The 18,709-nt window shown below is 39.7% G+C and overlaps 1 long non-coding RNA gene across 1 annotated transcript in view; it reads right to left on the reverse strand.

The window, feature by feature from the left end:
• Positions 1 to 2,748: 2,748 nt before the first annotated feature.
• The window catches only part of LOC311525464, a 31,690-nt gene continuing 15,729 nt past the window's right edge, over positions 2,749 to 18,709 (reverse strand). Inside the window, exon 3 of the long non-coding RNA XR_014712781.1 lies at positions 2,749 to 3,363. This is a non-coding gene — a long non-coding RNA (uncharacterized lncRNA). The remainder of the gene's footprint in view (positions 3,364 to 18,709) is intronic.

The raw sequence follows: 18,709 nt of genomic DNA on the forward strand, positions 1-18,709 counted from the left end.
TCTGTGTCCATGTCCTGATCACTCACGTGACTGCGCTGACGTCGCCTCCCCGCCCGGTATCGCTCTGCCAGGTTCTGGTGCTGCATATACTGCTGGATAATGCGTGTGGTGTTTAATGTGCTCCTAATTGCCAAAGTGAGCTGAGCGGCCTCCATGCTTGCCTTGGTATGGCGTCCGCACAGAAAAAAGGTGCGGAACAATTGTCTGCCGTTGCTCTGACGGAGGGATAGGCGACTGACGACATGGCTTACAGGGTTGGCTTACAGGGAATTAAAATCAACAAAAGGGGTGGCTTTACATCAATGAGTATTTCAGGCAGGACTTCATGGAGGGTTCCAATAAGAAATGGTGCACCTAAGTTATTGTTCTTATTGGAACAAGCAGGTTGGTCTGGCCTCTGATTGATACATGGCTAGATTTACCTTGCTGCACCTTCTCTGTGAGTGACTGCAGTGTGACCTAGAGGAATGAGTCCCCTAGACGGGGGAGAAGGGGGAAGCAAATGAGTGCAAAACAAATCTGGTCTATTTCTTGTTTTGATCCACTCCATCTACCTTTTACATCTTTGGCTGGCAGCAGACGGTGCAGTAGGACTGCTAGCCATCATCATCTCTTGCCTGCCTGGCAGAAGATGGTACAGTAGGACTGCTAGCAATCTGTATCGCCTGCCTGCTCACCATAAGATGGTTCAATAGGACTGACTGCAGGACTAAAGAGAATGACCTGGTCAAGTCACTCCAAATTTAGTCCCTGCGCCCATGTCTGCTCAGGCACTCCTGATCAACCTCACAGAGGCAACCAGGAGCACCTCGGACATGACGATGATGGCTACCAGTCCTACTGTACCGTCTGCTGCCACAAGGCAATGGGTTGATGCTGCTGTGTAGCAATGCAGTATCACATCTGCCAGCACCCAGGAGACATACGGTGACGGTTACCTGAGCGGGCTCCATGCTTGCCGTGGTATGGCATCTGCACAGGTAACTCAAGAAAAAAAGCGCGAAATGATTGTCTGCTGCTGCTTTCACGGAGCGAGGGAGGGAATGGGGGCCTGACGATATGTGCCCAGAACCACTCAGGCATTGGGATCTCAACCCAGAATTCCAATGGGCAGCGGAGACTGCGGTAACTGTGGGATAGCTACCCACAGTGCAGCACTCCGGAAGTCGACACTTGCCTCGGTACTGTGGAAGCGCTCCGCCGAGTTAATGCACTTAATGCACTTAGAGCATTTTCTGTGGGGACACACACACTTGAATATATAAAAACGATTTCTAAAAAACCGACTTCTATAAATTCGACCTAATTTCGTAGTGTAGACATACCCTTGGTGTCATGTCATATGTCTTAAATATAAAGGGAAGGGTAACCACCTTTCTGTATACAGTGCTATAAAATCCCTCCTGGCCAGAGACAACATCCTGTTACCTGGAACGGGTTAAGAAGCTCAGCTAACCTGGCTGGCACCTGACCCGAAGGACCAATAAGGGAACAAGATACTTTCAAATCTTGGGGGGGAGGAGGGGAAGGCTTTTGTTTGTGCTCTTTGTTTATGTGTTTGTTCTCTGTTGGGACTGAGAGAGGACAGACAGAAATCCATCTTCTCCAACCCATCCTAATCTAAGTCTCTAATATTGCAACCAGTATAGGTAAGCCAGGCAAGGCAAATTAGTTTATCTTTTGTTTTATGTGAATTTTCTCTGTGTTAAGAGGGAGGTTTATTCCTGTTCTGTAACTCTAAGGTTTTGCACAGAGGGCGATCCTCTGTGTTTTGAATCTGAATACCCTGTAAAGTATTTTCCATCCTGATTTTACAGAAGTGATTCTTTTACCTTTTCTTTAATTAAAATCCTTCTTTTAAGAACCTGACTGATTTTTTCCATTGTTCCAAGATCCAGGGGTTTGGGTCTTTGATAATTTTGTAACAAATTGGTTAGGATATTATTCTCAAGCCTCCCCAGGAAAGGGGGTGTGTAGGGCTCGAGGGGGGGGTATTATGGGGTAAGACGTCTCCAAGTGGATTCTTTCCCTGTTCTTTGTTTAAATCGCTTGGTGGTGGCAGCATACTGTTCAAGGACAAGGCAAAGTTTGTACCTTGGGGAAGTTTTTAACCTAAGCTGGTAAGAATAAGCTTAGGGGGTCTTTCATGCGGGACCCCACATCTGTACTTTAGAAAGAAAAGGTAAAAGAATCTCCTCTATTTCAGACAGGTTTAGAAGAAGGCCTCATGTAAAAATCTCAGTGGGACTTACACCCTGACCATATAAGGGAAAAACAGATGTTTCCCCCATGGCCACATTTGTATTCAGTATTAAAATGAGTAAGGATCTAAAGCCCACCTAGAAGCAGAATCACAGTCATGCATTTTACTACTAGAAACCACACAGGTCCTAGGCAAAATAAGTACAGACAACCCACAGATGAGCCACGACAATTCCAACACAGGCACATACATAAAACTGAAATCCCTATACAGGCATCTCTTTAGTATATGAATGTGCACACACACATATACGTTGATTTGTTTAACCACTGTGATATAGTTTTACGATTCTAATTTTGAGTGATAACATTATTGCATGACATTGAGTAGAGGAAAATAGTGGGTGAAAAGCTATTATGAAGCTCTTGATTAGGGGTCTTTCTACAATCTGAGCTGTGTTCTAGAGCTTTTATTTTAAAGGAAAAACAGTGACCCACTCTTTCCTTTGCAGAGAGCCTTCCCTTTATAAATTAACAAAACCCTGGTATACTATTAAGCCTGACCTCCAGAATCAACAGAAGCAGCCCTGAAGCAATATTATATATACTGGGTCTTATACTTTAGTTCTCTCTCAGCCTTATCTCAGTCAGAAGGCAGAACTCCTCTAAATGATAGTTAAGGTTAAGATTTTGGCACAGGGATTTTTATTAAAATTCATGGGAAGGATGTGGGCAATAAACAATAGTACATATTCTGCCTGAGTTAGAATTGACTAAAGGATGCAGAATTTGGCCATTAGCAATTAAGACTTAAGGCCTAGATTTTCAAAAGTGACATGAGAGTTTGGGTGATTCTGTTTGTGAGTACTCATTTTGAGACAGCTGAAAGGGTTATGATTTTCATAAGGGGAATGCGCAGTGCAGCATTTCTCATGGCAATATTCCTATGAACCAGACCCCTTTAAGGTATCTCCACTTGGATATCCAAAAACCAAGGCATCCAAAATCACTGGTCACTTTTGAAAATCTTGGCCTAATTAGCATCTTGTATTGTTATCAGTCAAACATGTTTTTCATTTGAAGTTTTCTTGAGTCCAGTTATCTTGGTTCCCACTGGTTTTTGAAGCTGTTACTTCTTGAGTCACAAAATTCTCCATACATCTGAAAAGATAAAACCAAAAGGCAATATTTTAATCCATTCAGAAATGATGTCTAAATGGAAGAAAAAAGTTTTCAAAGCAAAGGTCTTGAAGCCTGCTGTGCAATTAAGTCAAAGTTCAGTTCACAATATGGATCATATTATTCATTTTCTAAACTAGCTGCAGGCCTAAGATCAGTTTCTAAATTATTTATTTGTACATTTCATGCTTAGGCGATGGTGCTGAAATGTTTTGATTTTTTTCTCTTGTAACCAGGAATGAGTTAACAGGATGCTTACTAGTGGGTTTGATTTTTTAAAAATAAAATAGAGGGTGTGCTCAAAAAAAACAGTCAATAATATTTTCACTCCATGCTATTAAGAATTTTTAAACAACTAATTACTGCTGGTATGCAAATATAGTGAAACCCAATTAAATAAATATCAGATATATGGATAAACCTGTTAGCAAAGCCATGAACTTTATATCAGTCTGTACATATCCCATGCTTGTAGTGAAACCTGTTTAAACAAATAAGTGATAAAAGAGTAAATGAGTCAATGAAAAAAATCCCCTCGGTCCCAAGTGTAACAGTTATTAGATCTTTCAATGGGTAAATGCGCTCGGCTGCATTGCTCTAGAGGACAAACTCCCTCTTAAACAAATACTGTCTTTTAAAAGAATAAACATGTTAAAGGAATAGATTTTCAGCATATCAAGGCAAATGTATTTCATCGTCTTTTGCGGTGTTTCACTACAAAGTCAAAATACAGTCAATTTAATAATGTCAGGTTTCAGAGGAACAGCCGTGTTAGTCTGTGTTCGCAAAAAGAAAAGGAGGACTTGTGGCACCTTAGAGACTAACCAATTTATTTGAGCATAAGCTTTCGTGAGCTACAGCTCGCTTCATCGGATGCATAAATTTTTGTAATATGAGAGACTTTTAGGATGGTTTATAGGAGAAGGAGTTTTCTGACCTGATGCTTCCCTGCAGGGAAGTCTCTCATAAGTCAAAAAAGTCTCTCATATTACAAAAATTTATGCATCCGATGAAGTGAGCTGTAGCTCACAAAAGCTTATGCTCAAATAAATTGGTTAGTCTCTAAGGTGCCACAAGTACTCCTTTTCTTTTTAATAATGTTATTTTCTTTGCATAAAAAGAAAACAATTTTTCATCCAGCAAAAATACTGTATGAATGAAACCGGGAAAACTGAACTAATTATGTCCAAGCATTTGATTATAAAATCTCTGCTACTAAAGATATTTTAACTAGCTAGATTCTACTGATCGACAGTAAAGCTTTGTCAACTAAGGCTTTTTTCTTAAATTGATTCTCCATCTTGTCCTTTCATTCTTTCGACAGCACACAGCAGGAAGCTCTGTCTACATACAGAAAGCAGGATCTTGCTGTAGGCGTGGGTATAAAACAAAAAGACACTGATTAAGAAAAAAAACCAGACCGCTGTTAGTATTTGATCTTAAAATGATTGATCTTGTCGATCAGTTAAAGATACAGAATGACCATTTAAATCTGTAATAACTATTAATGTTACCACCAAAATGCTGACCATTTTAAAAGACACAGAAATCCATAAAATAATGTAATGTGAAGTTTATTTTGCTTTGTGAGTACATGTGCTATGTGACAGTAAAGCGTGCATTCCACTTTATAAAGATCGTACCTATATAATCTCTTTTAGAATAAAAAAAATGGATTTATATGATAAATGTGCATTTCAAAGGCTTTGTTGACGAAGAACTTTTTTTAATTGCTTAAAATAATTCAGTTTAATCATTTAGCTATAAACAGCAAAATATATTTTTCCTAAACCTGGACAAAAATTGAATCACTTTGCACATGAGTACTGTTAAATTGCTCACTGGGCCTAGCTGGCATCAAGTTCTCTTTGTTCCCCGATGCAAAATGTTTCTTCCATTTGGTACTTGGAATCTGTGTTCTATTATAGCAATATCAGTAGCACCTTTAAACCTATTTAAGAGTAAATGCAAAAATCAAAGAAAACTACGTTGGTGTAACTGGAAACACTGGGATCCATTAGTTGTGGACAATATTTTTTTTTTTAAAAGTCCTGTAGGAGTTCTGGAACCAGTGCTCTTCCATACTTCACTCTGCAACATAAATGTGTGGCCAGTAGACCTCATCACTTTAATATATGGGCATTTTAAAGGGAAATTAGTATTGCATACTAAGTTTTTCAGTGAATCATCTTAAGAATATTTAACACAGGAGTTCCTGTATTTTATAGCATTCTCTTTCAAAACCCCATGACCAGAGAAAGGGGGGAAAAAAATCACTGGGTTTTTTTTTGGGCTGGAAATGGGAAAAGTTACACAGAAGGTTGCATCTGATATGTAACGAGTAAACATACCCAGGCACATACATGTAATGTACATCAGTCAGAATATGTTGAAAGAGCTACACTGCCATGTTCCAACATATTTTATGGAAAGGCTTTTCCCATCTCTCATCTGCATACATTATTTTTTGTGAAATGTATTTGAAATGCCCTTTACTGATCTTCTCAGTTCATCATAAGCCTCCATGTAATATGTTGGGGCCAATCTAGTGGATCACGTGATTCTCAGACCAACAGAGGCTCATACTGCAGGGTTTCTCTTTGTTTGTATTACTTTATTGGTTGAGTGGAAGGATTAAAGACAGACTAAAAAGTCATTATGATGATGTAATAAAACACACATTGGTTGCTCCTTCACTTTAAAAACTGCTTCTTAAGCACATTCTTCTGTTAGGAGCCAGAATGAAATGTCATTAAGCATCTGGACATAAAGATAACTGTGCAGATTTTTGTTTGTTTGTTTTCTTCTGCATTGCTTTTGAATCCATACAACATTGAAGGAAGAAATAATTAAATATTACATAGATGTTAGAATACATAAAATCAGAGATTAGCATACGTAAATTGCTCCTTTACCCTTGTACTACAGAGGAGCTATAAACTTTTACAAAGATATTTTTAAATGATTACAGCATACTTGTTGCATGGGGGAGGAGCAACGAGTACACAGTTCTATTTTTTCCTCTAAAGTAGGACTTGATTCATATAAAAAAATCCACCGTAGCACATTTTGTCATAGCTTTGCAGTGTGTGTTAAGGCCCGAGTTTTTAGTGAATGAGAAATTATGCACAGAACATCTGATAATAATAAAGAAGCAAATAAAACATTAGAAATCTTTTGAACATGCATCACAAATGTTATGGAACTCTAAAATACTGATTTTCCTGCAGAGGGAACAATTGACTTAAAGGCTTCTACCTGTGATGGGTTGGATCACAGAAACCCACTGGGAGCTGCCACCTGTTGTGCCAAGACTATTTGTGCCCCTGCTTTCCTGCCCAGTCAGCTTAGGACTTCAGTGCCCTGCCTGGTTTGAGCCAGACCCACTAGCCTGCTGCAAACCCAGACCCAGGTCTGAACCACATCTCCTAACAGCTGTAGGCTTAACTGAAAGCAGCTTACAGAAGTGTTCCTGTCCTTGACACTCAGATGCCCAACTCCCAATGGGGCCCAACCCTGAATAAATCCGTTTTACCCTGTATAAAGCTTATACAGGTAAACTCATCAATTGTTTGCCCTCTATAACACTGACAGAAAGATATGCACAGCTGTCCCCCCCCAGTATTAATATATACTATGGGTTAATTAATAAGCAAAAAGTGATTTTATTAAGTACAGAAATAAGGATTTAAGTGTTTCCAAGTAGTAACAGACAGAACAAAAAGAAAAGGAGTACTTGTGGCACCTTAGAGATTAACAAATTTATTTGAGCATAAGCTTTTGTGAGCTACAGCTCACAGAACAAAGTGAATTACCAAACAAAATAAAATAAAACCCGCAAGTCTATGCCTAATAAAACTGAATACAGACAAAACTTCACCAGTTCCAGTAAGCTTCCTTTTACAGATTAATCTCCTTCTAGTCCGGGTCCAGCAATCACTCACACCCCCTGTGGTTATTGTCCTTTGTTCCAGTTTCTTTCTTGGAGGTGGAGAGGCTCTCTCTTTAGCCAGCTGAAGACCAAATGGAAGGGTCTCCCATGGGCTTAAATAGACTTTCTCTTGTAAGTGGAGACCCCATCCTTTCTCCTATGCAAAGTCCAGCTCCAAATGGAGTTCTGGAGTCACCTGGGCAAGACACATGTCCATGCACGACTCACAGTTTTTACAGGCAGAAGCCATTGCCCACATAGTATCTTGAATGTCTCCAGAGAAGACTTCTTATGTGGATTGGAGCATTCCAAGATGCACTGTTCCTTAAGTGCTTCTTGATTGGGCACTTAACTTTGCGAATTCCTTTCTCCAGGAACTGACGAAATTCTCTACTAAGGTTATTTAGATAGCAAGCCAGTACACGGCCAATATTCATAACTTTGAATATAAAAATGATACATGCATACAAGTAGGAGTGATAGATTCAGTAGATCATAACCTTTACATAGCTATGTTATGTGGCATATGTAGCATAGAACATATTCCAGTTATGTCATATCTATTCATAAGCATATTTCCATAAAGCCTTATGGGGGCACCATCACACTCCCCCCAAAGAAAGACATTTTTTCTTTGTTTTTGCAGTTTATACCCTTAGGTTAGTACATTTTTTAGCAGAAGAGAATGTTTTAGTTACTGTTAGACTGAGAATGAGTGGGAGTTCGGTTCCATAATACTTGAGGATGTGAACATAGAGCAATTTATTTTGCATACTTGTCAGTGCAATCAGTTATCAACTGATTAAACACACCTTATGCTTTTCTGTCTGGAGTGTTGGACTTCACACTTCACTCACATAGACATTCCCAGGCCTTGCACTAGCTTATCTCTTAATTCAATAGTGACTGACATTAGTCTTGTTCTGTTCTCCTGCATGACGGTCAACAGTGTCAGGGAGAAGAACCTGAGTTTGGTGCAAAGGAGTTCAACTAGGGTTACAGAGGGGAAAGTACCCTTTCCCTCAGGAAATGAGTGACAGGAACCCCACCGTGACTATCCCTGTAGTCCTGAACCATTAGTAGCCCCAGACACTCCTGTGTCTTTGTGACACAAAGGAAATGGGAGGCGAACTGCTGTGGGACTGCATAGCTGCAGACTCATTTGGTCTGCCCCTCTCATATGCAAGCCTTTCACAACCTGACATGCAAAGGAGGGAGAGCCCCTTTGGACAGATTGTATACAGTGCTCTCTGCAGAGGTTCCTCTGATCCTGCCACTGCACAGATTTACTGCTACATGCAGCCATAGTGGAAGGAGCAGGAGGTTCACTCCACTCGCTCCTTCTGCAACAGCACTGGAATCAGAACTTTGGAATTGGAGGCACTGAGTGAAAACTCCACTTGGGAATCAAGTCCCCTGTAGCAGGGGATTAGTCCACCTTTCCACTTGTCATGGCTTTTTAAGAGTTGAAAGGTTTTAAGGTTGAAAGGTTGAATAATATCTACCAAGGACCTGGGCAATATTGAGCAAGCAGTGCCAGGGGTAAGTAGGGTTTGAGGGAAAACCCTGGTACAGTTTCTTTAAAGACATGGGGACTTGCAGAGAGGGCAGGGCAAGGCTTCCCTCTCTTCCAACTAAATTGGGGATGACCTGGGAGAAAGGGACTGCCATAAGTGCTGCCTTCTCCTTCATAGTAGGGCAGATACTGTAGGAAGCAGACAGCAGCAGCTGCCTCCTGAACACTCCCAGTCTGAGGGCGGAAGGACTGATTGGGAGAAGGACTTGTTGGAGGAGAAGCTGACACAGCCTCTACAACTGGCCTAAAGTACAACTCCAGCTCCAAGGAGCTGAGCTTAGGAGACTCTTGTCTTAAGGAGAAGGAAAAAGGAATTGTCCAAAATACAACCCAGTTCTGGGAGAAGGTCTGGGACCTCCTGAACACAGAATCATAGAATCATAGAATATCAGGGTTGGAAGGGACCCCAGAAGGTCATCTAGTCCAACCCCCTGCTCAAAGCAGGACCAATTCCCAGTTAAATCATCCCAGCCAGGGCTTTGTCAAGCCTGACCTTAAAAACCTCTACGGAAGGAGATTCTACCACCTCCCTAGGTAACCAGTGTTTCACCACCCTCTTAGTGAAAAAGTTTTTCCTAATATCCAATCTAAACCTCCCCCACTGCAACTTGAGACCATTACTCCTCGTTCTGTCATCTGCTACCATTGAGAACAGTCTAGAGCCATCCTCTTTGGAACCCCCTTTCAGGTAGTTGAAAGCAGCTATCAAATCCCCCCTCATTCTTCTCTTCTGCAGGCTAAACAATCCCAGCTCCCTCAGCCTCTCCTCATAAGTCATGTGTTCCAGTCCCCTAATCATTTTTGTTGCCCTTCGCTGGACTCTCTCCAATTTATCCACATCCTTCTTGAAGTGTGGGGCCCAAAACTGGACACAGTACTCCAGATGAGGCCTCACCAATGTCGAATAGAGGGGAACGATCACGTCCCTCGATCTGCTCGCTATGCCCCTACTTATAGAAGAAAAGTGACCAGGACTCTTTCTGTGGGTATGTATTTGAGCAGCTAAATACGTGATTAACCGTCAGCAGAATGAGTGACTAACCCAGACCCAGCAAATGGATTAAACTAATCTGGTCTGGGTAATTATCTGAAAAGATTCAAGTGATGCTGAGCACAGTATGCCTACAGGGCCATGACCGGCCACAAGGGGCATGCCCCTACAACATGCTGTAATGAAGTTTAGGGCTTGACAACACAAAGAAATTGATTGGCATAGCAATAGTAGAATAATGGCTATAGCTATGCTGATAGAACTCCCCATGTAGACACTCTATTCCAGTAACTGTTAAATTACCAAGGAAATCAGAGGTGGATTAATATCAGTTATCACTGAGTCATGGGATGGCCTACTTCAAGGATTGAAAATATACAAAGTGAACAGAGTGCAGAATCCATCTTCTCATACCCAGATATGACATGTATTTAATCACTTGCTGATTAAATATCACTGGCAAGAATACAAAAAAAAATGCTATGTCTACCTCTCTGAGTGTTAACTTCCACCCATTCCTAGTCCAAAAACTTCTAGCATTCACTTCCAATATAATGTACTCCATTGGGAGTTTTGTCTGAATATAAAGCATGGGATCAAGCCTTTTGTGAGTATGTGCGTTTGTTTTTGTTTTGTTTTTGTTTTTTTTGTAATGCTATGCTAATTTTCTCCTTTCATTTCAGTCTGCTTTACTGATTTTTAATTGGCTTGTCCTAAGCTCACAAACACTGAAAATTTGAAGCTTTGTTTATTACTAAATATAAAATGTGATGTTTAGAAATTTATTTTAAAGAGAGCTTAAAGCAGATTTCCAAGAAAGGCAAGCTCCATTCTGATCTGATCCAGGCTAAATTTTTGACCTCTGGTGTAGAGGCATGCATCAACATCTATCTCGTCAAGTCATCTACTGTGCATGCACAAGAAGCAATATGTACCCATGTATGTGGGATGGAGCATGAGCAGTCATCTGGCACAGTAAATAGCAGTAAAATCATTTTATACCTTGCAACATGGTTGTAAAATACAAAATTGCCAGTGGTGCAAAACAAGAGAATTGTAAGTACATGTTTCCACAAAACCATTATTTTTCATTCTCATTTATATGTTCACATCATGTAAATGATAAACTGGGGATTATTTTGTCACAAATGCACTACAGGGTTTTGCAGTGTGAAAAGAAGTAAAAAGACACGTGGAATATCCAATAGTTCTGAACATTTTATATGGATCAGAAACTAAAAAGTTGAGCACAGTCAGAATAAAGCTTTGCGTGAGAGGAGAGGCAGATTATTTGGGTGCATAGCCTATTAGGATCATCCAACAATTGTCTTGACAATGAGAAAGACGTGGGACAGCAGAATGCAGCACAGCACCTGCTCTGTATATGGGTACACAGGCATTGCCACATCAAATGAGTGGTCTTTCTTGTCCAGTAGCTTGTTTCTAACAGTGGCCAGTGCCAGATTCTAAAGAGGAAGGGAGCAAGAAAGACCTGCTTGGTGACAATGAGAATGCATTGTTTTGTTTTGTCCATCGTGCTGGATTCATGATAAGATGTATGATTTTCCAGATGGATGTGACAATACTGTGGTTATCTTGAGTGGTTGTTTAACTATCTTTTCTCTCAGCAGCTTTGAGAACTAGCTCAATGGAAAAATCGGGAAGAAGAGTGAGTACATTAACTGCAATTGCAGAGCCTGTGGCCTCTTCTTCCCCAATTTCAACTGTCAATGTCACTGGTCAATCTGCATTGACAGGTTTTAATATTCTGCCTCTAATGTCACTAGCGGCCATACTGCTGATTCCTAGATAAAAACTTAAAATGTTGATTATTACTTGTGTTGAAAATTAGCACAGCTGAGACAAAGCCCATTGATCCAGAATCACACCCCTGCATCTACAATCAGACCTTGATTTCCATGCAGATCTCCCTTGGTTCTCTAGCAGATGGTGGCTGCCCTCTAGTGACAAAGATATTTCTGCTGGCACATTGCAGAAGAGAGAAGCCTCCTAATAACTTTCATTTGGTCTTGTAGATTTATAAATCATAAGGCTTTTCCTATATCAGAAGGATACAGAATCGTCAGAGAAGCACTTGTTTGATGCTTTAGAAAAGGAAAAGCCACACGCTAAACAGGTAGACATGCAATTCTCAATCACAGCAGCTCTTCTAAAGCGAATTTCTGTTTACCCTGTACGTTCCCAGATTTTGCAAATTTCTGACATTTCTGGTATCATCTAAACAACCAGTGAAACATTATAATAAGAACAGAACAAGAATTATCCTCAGGTCTGCAGAGACTCAGGCGTTGCCCAAAATGGAAATTGCCTTCCTCCCTCACCTCACTCACACACTAAGGCACAAGGAATGCACACTGGACAATGCCTTTGTGTGTGTGCCAGTAAGAGACATGACAGTGTAATGTTTTGTGTAATTTCTTAGCTGTCCCACATTACACTGAATGGATCATACATGCCCTGCCACACTGGGGTGCATTTTTGGCACAACACACAGGACTTTAACTGCGTGACTTCCATAAATGTCAGTGGAAACTGTCAAGGATAAATCCGCAAAGAGTGCACCGAATATTTACCACCTTGTGTCATTTCATGTTAACTATGAAGTGGCACGCTGTGCATAATGCTGTGATTCGTATCACATTTATTTTAAGAGATACAATGAATCTTCATTTCCAGCTAATTGGGCTGAGAGGGGATACAAATCTCACATCCAGGAAAACCAGCAGGGAAAAAAATCATATTTTTACATGATACTGTATCATAGAATCATAGATACTGGAGATGAAAAAGGTCTTTTAAGTCATCTGCCCCTCCTCACTGCCTGTGAAGGAGTAATCCTCACAGTACATTTGTGAGTACTTTAAGTCTATTTTAAATATCCCAAGTGCTGTGTCTCCCACCACTTTCACTGGTAATCTAATAATTTTTCCAGATATTCAGCTGAAATTTTATGTTGCTTAGTTCATCTCATTATCCCTAGTTATACTGCACTAGACAATCTGTCTGTCCCTTTGGTGCCTACCACCATATTATATAAACTCCTTCATCTCCCTCTCTGATGGTTAGAAATCTCAAGTACTTTAAGAAGGTTAGAGTGTCACTCACTTTTGCCTCACTCATCCAAGCTAATGTATTTAGCTTTCTTCTAATTTTATTAGTCAGTCTCTCTAAGGCCATAATTATTTGTTGTGATGATTCTACTCTGAAAAAAAGGGGTATCATGGGGTTCCATTTTCACAGTCTGTCAAATCTTCCAACCCAAATTTGTTCTATTTATAAGTAAAATATGTTTCCCTCCTAATTACCAGCCCTGCAAACTAAACCTGGGATCTGAAAGTCAAGTTGGCTTCTTGCCTTCTTACATATCTTCATAAGTAACAAAGTCTTTCCTGTCAACTGAGCAAATCTGAGCTGGAAATAAAAAATGTCCTAATTCAGAAAAGAATCCCTATATTGAAGAGCACTTAATCGGTTGCTTAATTTTATGGGCGTACTTAAGTAGCATTGAAATGTTATATTCTATCCACAGAGCACATCTTTTCAAAGTAGAACTAGAAATCTTCCCTTTCCTACACAAAATTAAATGATATATCATGATAATTTTTTTTTTGCCCAGTACAGAAATTTACTCTCCATCTTCAGGAAAACACTCCACGATTTGACAAAAGCACTTTCTTACATGCTGAAGAGTCCCATTGACTTCAGTCTTCTATACTATGAGCTAGGGATGTGATTCCCCTCTGCCCCCGTTTGCCTTCACATACTCACAGTGACATGCAATGAGCTAGCACTAGTTTAAACAGTTGGGTAGCCATGGTAGCATGTGCAGTGACAGAGGAGGCATGATGTAGCCGTATCAAGTACAAATATGCCCCAAAACTGGTGGGTACATATTTGGAATGGCTAACGCATGCCTCCGCTGTTGCTACTAGTCCTACCGTTGCTACGCTCCTGTTCGTATTCATGTTAGCTCAATGCAAGCGCAACTATGCATATGCAAGCAGAGGAATCACACCCCTAGCTTATAGTGTAGACATAGCCTTAGATATCTATTCAAGTTCTTTCCTGAACTGGGGCCTGGAAAATGATAAATGAGATACACACACACAGAGACACCCTGATGCTGTTTACATTTGTAGCACGGGGAAATATTTCATAGAAAAAAAAGTCAGATGTCTATATTAGGCATAATCATAATACTGAATTGTTTAAATTTTACACAGAACGCGAAGATTGCCAATTTTACTGTAAAAAGCTGTCTTCACTGGTGGAAATATTTCAGCCTAGATCAAATTCATGAAATATGGTATTGCACATGTGCACAATTATCAATCTCCCGTTTGTTCATCTTTAGCTAATAATGAAAAATATGGATAATAAACAAAAGGGGTGTTGAGAGACTTCACTAGCTGTATGTGGGGCCTTGAAAGCTGTTACTGAATAGTAAGTCTGTCTGTATATTATTATAGCTGAACTATTGGAAGCATTGGAAAACCCATGAAATGGACTTTTAGCTTGTCATATGAATCAATTAAACAGTAAATTTCACAGATTTAAATGTTTAGTGTTCTTGAGTATAAAGCCAGCCAATGTAGTTTTGATCCTTTCATTCACTGCATGCTCCTTAATAACATGTCTGCACTTTATAGCTTCTTCATTCCTTTTGTATTTTATTTTAAACACTATGGACCAGGGACTGTCATTAACTTTATATTTGTACAGCACTTAGAATAATGGGTCCTTGACCTTTAGGTGCTACAGCAATATAAATATTTCATCATCATTTAAATGATAATTCTTTTGAAATATTGGATGTTCTGTGAAAGGATATATCCTGTCTTTATAATATCTGAATTTCCTTCTTTGTCTTGAAACTTCATTTCCCAGTCTTCTTCGTGTCACAGTGACCCATAGGTAATTTCTTCCTCATTATTACTATTAGTCAGTTTCATGCTATTAGCAGTGTGTGACATAGCCTGTTTCAATCATGGAAGCCACTCTTACACAACAAAGCTGCCTGGAGCTGTTCACCCGAGATTTCATTTGTGACCAGCAAAGCCCTTCAAAAAACCCCACTGGTGGTTTGTATCTAAATCTCTTTTGCATTGACCCTGTTTATCTTATTGCTTCAGCCAGCAGAGAGACTGCTGCTAACATCATAAGCGCTTATGTCTGGTCCCATTCTGAAAAGCCAACTGAAAGAAACTGACACAGAGGAACAGCAGATACAGCTTTGAAGAGAGCACCCAGAGATGGGGGAGGGGGGATTAATATGAAATATTTTTGAGAACTGGAGGAAAACATTGGGGATAAGAAGTGAAAATGTGCAGCTCAGGGAAGGGCAAAGAAGATCAATGTGTTTATTTTAAATAAATCAATTTCTTAACCTAGATGGGATTCTGCAGCTGTGGGGTGTGGAGGGCAAAAGGAGGTGATCTTTTTTGTGTTTTGGGGTTTTTTTCTCAAAAATAGAAAGAAATCATTTACTTAATCAATGGTCAGATGGGAGGCAATGGGTGGGATGGAGAGTGTGTGGAAAACAGTTTCAAATCTGTTCCTTTAAAAACTGTACTGGCTATGTGCTTTGCATTGTTAGTGATGGAGGGACATAACCTCAGCTGCTGTAAATCACTCTACATCTATTGAAGTAAATGCAGCTACACCAATTCACAACACCTGTGGATCTGGCCTAGAATTTGCTTGGGCAACACTAGAACAAGAGCATTTGATTGTGCTCTACCCTGGTGTAAGGGCAGAGTTACTCTGATTTCCACCAGTGCAAGTGAAATCAGGCTCGGAATGAGCATATTTTGGAAGAACTGGCCACTGCAATGAAGCTCTTCTTAGCCTGGAGATATGTGGTTTTGTTTTTTGTTTGTTTTGTTTTTGTTTTTCTTCCAGAAGAGCACTTCCCACAAGGAGGATTTAACTAAGCTCTCACAACTCGAGCCATCACATTAATATGAACTAACAAAAGTCCACTTTAGCACTTTAGCCTCTGATGTTTGGTTGTGTTTTTTTTTTTTGTCAAAAATACACAGCCTACACAACATTCTACAAATGTAATTGTATTATTTGAATTTAACAACCTCCTCAGGCAAAAGAGTTTACAACGCAAGTCTTAAATTGTGCAGAGAACATTTTGGAACAGGCCACAATAGTAATAATTACTGTATCCATGCCATATTTCTTATGTTCTATCTATAACTCTGGCATTTGTATTAGTTTATTAAAACAGCATATTTTAATGTGAAACACTACAGTATTTTTATAATCTAAAAAGAATAATAAACATTAAAATAACTTCTGTTTTATAGCATCTTTCATTTTCTCATCCAGAAGGTTCTTCAGCACATGCATATAGGGGAATGCTGCCATTTCAGGAGGTGGGAGAGAGAGAGTGCAAGTGTGCGTGTGAGAGAGATGTACCTCAGTCCACATAACAGAAGTGGTGCTGGTCTGCTAAGGTATGAAAAGAGCACAGGTTTCTCCTGTCCCATTGATTATCCCTCAATTTTATAACATTCATAATCAAGGAATCCTATTGGCTCCTCTGCTTCTTCTGTGTATCCACATAGTAGAACTGGCTAAGACGGGACCTCGCTGCAGTTATCCATCCCTATGGAACTTCTAGTTTTGATTGCTGTAATGTGCTCTGACTGGGTTTATCCATGAAGACCACTCAAAAATTTCAGTCAGTGCAGAACGTTGCTGTCTCGTTACTTGGTGGTGATTCATGCACTGAGCAAATGAAACCTGTTATCCAAACTGGTTTGCCCTTACTCAGATTAATATTAGAACAGCACAAAATCACTGTGAAGTACATGACAAACAATACTTTTTTATAGAATCTATCTACCTGGGCCTTCATCACTGTGGTGTCCAAGTGCCTACATTCACTGGTTCAGTATGTTCATGTTCACTTATCCAAGGGTACAACAGAATTAAACTGGCTTACTTTGAAAGAACAAAAAAACCCCTGTCAATAAATCCACTAGCTAGAACTTACATTAATATAATATATCTGCAAAGATCTATTAGCTATTTTATTTGATTCAAATCTATTAAAGATGTTGAAAGAAAATATTTTCTCTTGGATAATTGCTGGGTTTTTCTTACATGTTCTGAAATAAGCTGTTGGGAGATCATATGGCAAGGAATAGGACTGAAACATGTATCTTCCATTTATTAAAGGATAATCTGAAATATGATTCATTTCAGTTTAAAGAGAAAAGGTAACATAATAATGTTTTTCATTCCCTCAGTGTCTGTCTGCATAAATAATTGGAAAAGTTAATAGGTGAGATTATACACAATATATACTTATCACTCACTTGTGTGTTAGGATATAGATATTCAGGCCTGTCTCTAAAGACCTATACTCTAAGAATTTAGGTGTATTCTTGTCACTTAACTAGTTGTAGAGATATAAAAGAAAGAATCAAAATCCCTGTCTGCTGGTGTAAGAGCCTTCTCTTACCGTGACAGTCTGAGGCCCTGTTCTTAGGGTAAGCCATAAACTGGGAAGTGACCGGTCACATCCTCATATTCCAAACTAGTCACATTGAAATAAGGTGCTGTTGGGCTGTTAGGAATACAGTCCTGTCCTGATAATGCCTGTCACCTCCAGAGAAAGGGAAGTGCCTAGAAGATGTAAAAGGAAACTTAGTTTGATAGCATCCTGTCTGTCAAGAACTCACTTATCAATAGCTGGGATGTGAAATCCTCACTTCTGTATTGTTTTGTCATTATAGTTCCCACTTTGCTATTGTTTGTCTGTATAATCTCTGTCTGGTTCTGTGATTATTTCTGTTGGCTGTATAATTAATTTTGCTGGGTGTAAACTAATTAAGGTGGTGGGATATATTTGGTTAAATAATCATGTTACAATATGTTAGGATTGGTTAGTTAAATTTCTGTAAAATGATTGGTTAAGGTATAGCTAAGCAGAACTCAAGTTTTACTATATAGTCTGCAGTCAATCAGGAAGTGAGTGAGTGGGTGGCGGGGGGAAATGGGAACAGGGGATGGGGGTGGGGAAATTGGAATCATGTTTTGCTAAAGGGGAAAATTGGAACAGGGACACAGGTAAGCCTCTGTGGTGTCAGAGCTGGGAAGGGGGACACTAAGGAAGGAAACTGGAATCATGCTTGCTGAAAGTTCACCCCAATAAACATCAAATTGTTTGCACCTTTGGACTTCGGGTATTGTTGCTCTCTGTTCATGCGAGAAGGACCAGGTAAGTAAGTGAGTGAAGGAATAAGCCCCCTAACATTGTGCAGTATAAACTAAAAACTAAATCCAGTTTTTCCCATACGTAAATTCTATTGATTTATGTAAGTATGTTTTTTGAATTTGCATGTTGAGGATCTTGCCTTCTGGTCCATATGCTATGGCTGATGTTGGCACCTTCTGGTTTCCCTTGTGCCTCAATTATGAAGAGCCGTTTGGATTCAGCTGCATGTTACTGGGTTTTATTTTAAAATAACTTTTTAAATAAGCATGAACATAATTATACTAATTTAGATCCCAAAGGGAAATTATTGGTCATGAAAGATGTGAGACGGTCAGCACTGGAAACTGAATATCTTCTCAGAACAAATATAGTCTGGGCAGTATCTTACACTTTGCTGCAATGCTGCATTAATATGCCTTATCTGTCACGTGGAAGGTCAGAAGGCAGTGCAGCCTCCAAGTTCACTTGACACTGCCAGAAATATGAGTGCTGACTGAGATGACGGGTTTAGTGGTGTTGATACCAAACACTTATCTAACCATTTTGCATTAGCATCCACCACCATATTGCCTG

The sequence above is a fragment of the Lepidochelys olivacea genome (genome assembly GCF_965140295.1).
Source record: "Lepidochelys olivacea isolate rLepOli2 genome assembly, chromosome: 8".
Taxonomy (NCBI): domain Eukaryota; kingdom Metazoa; phylum Chordata; order Testudines; family Cheloniidae; genus Lepidochelys; species Lepidochelys olivacea.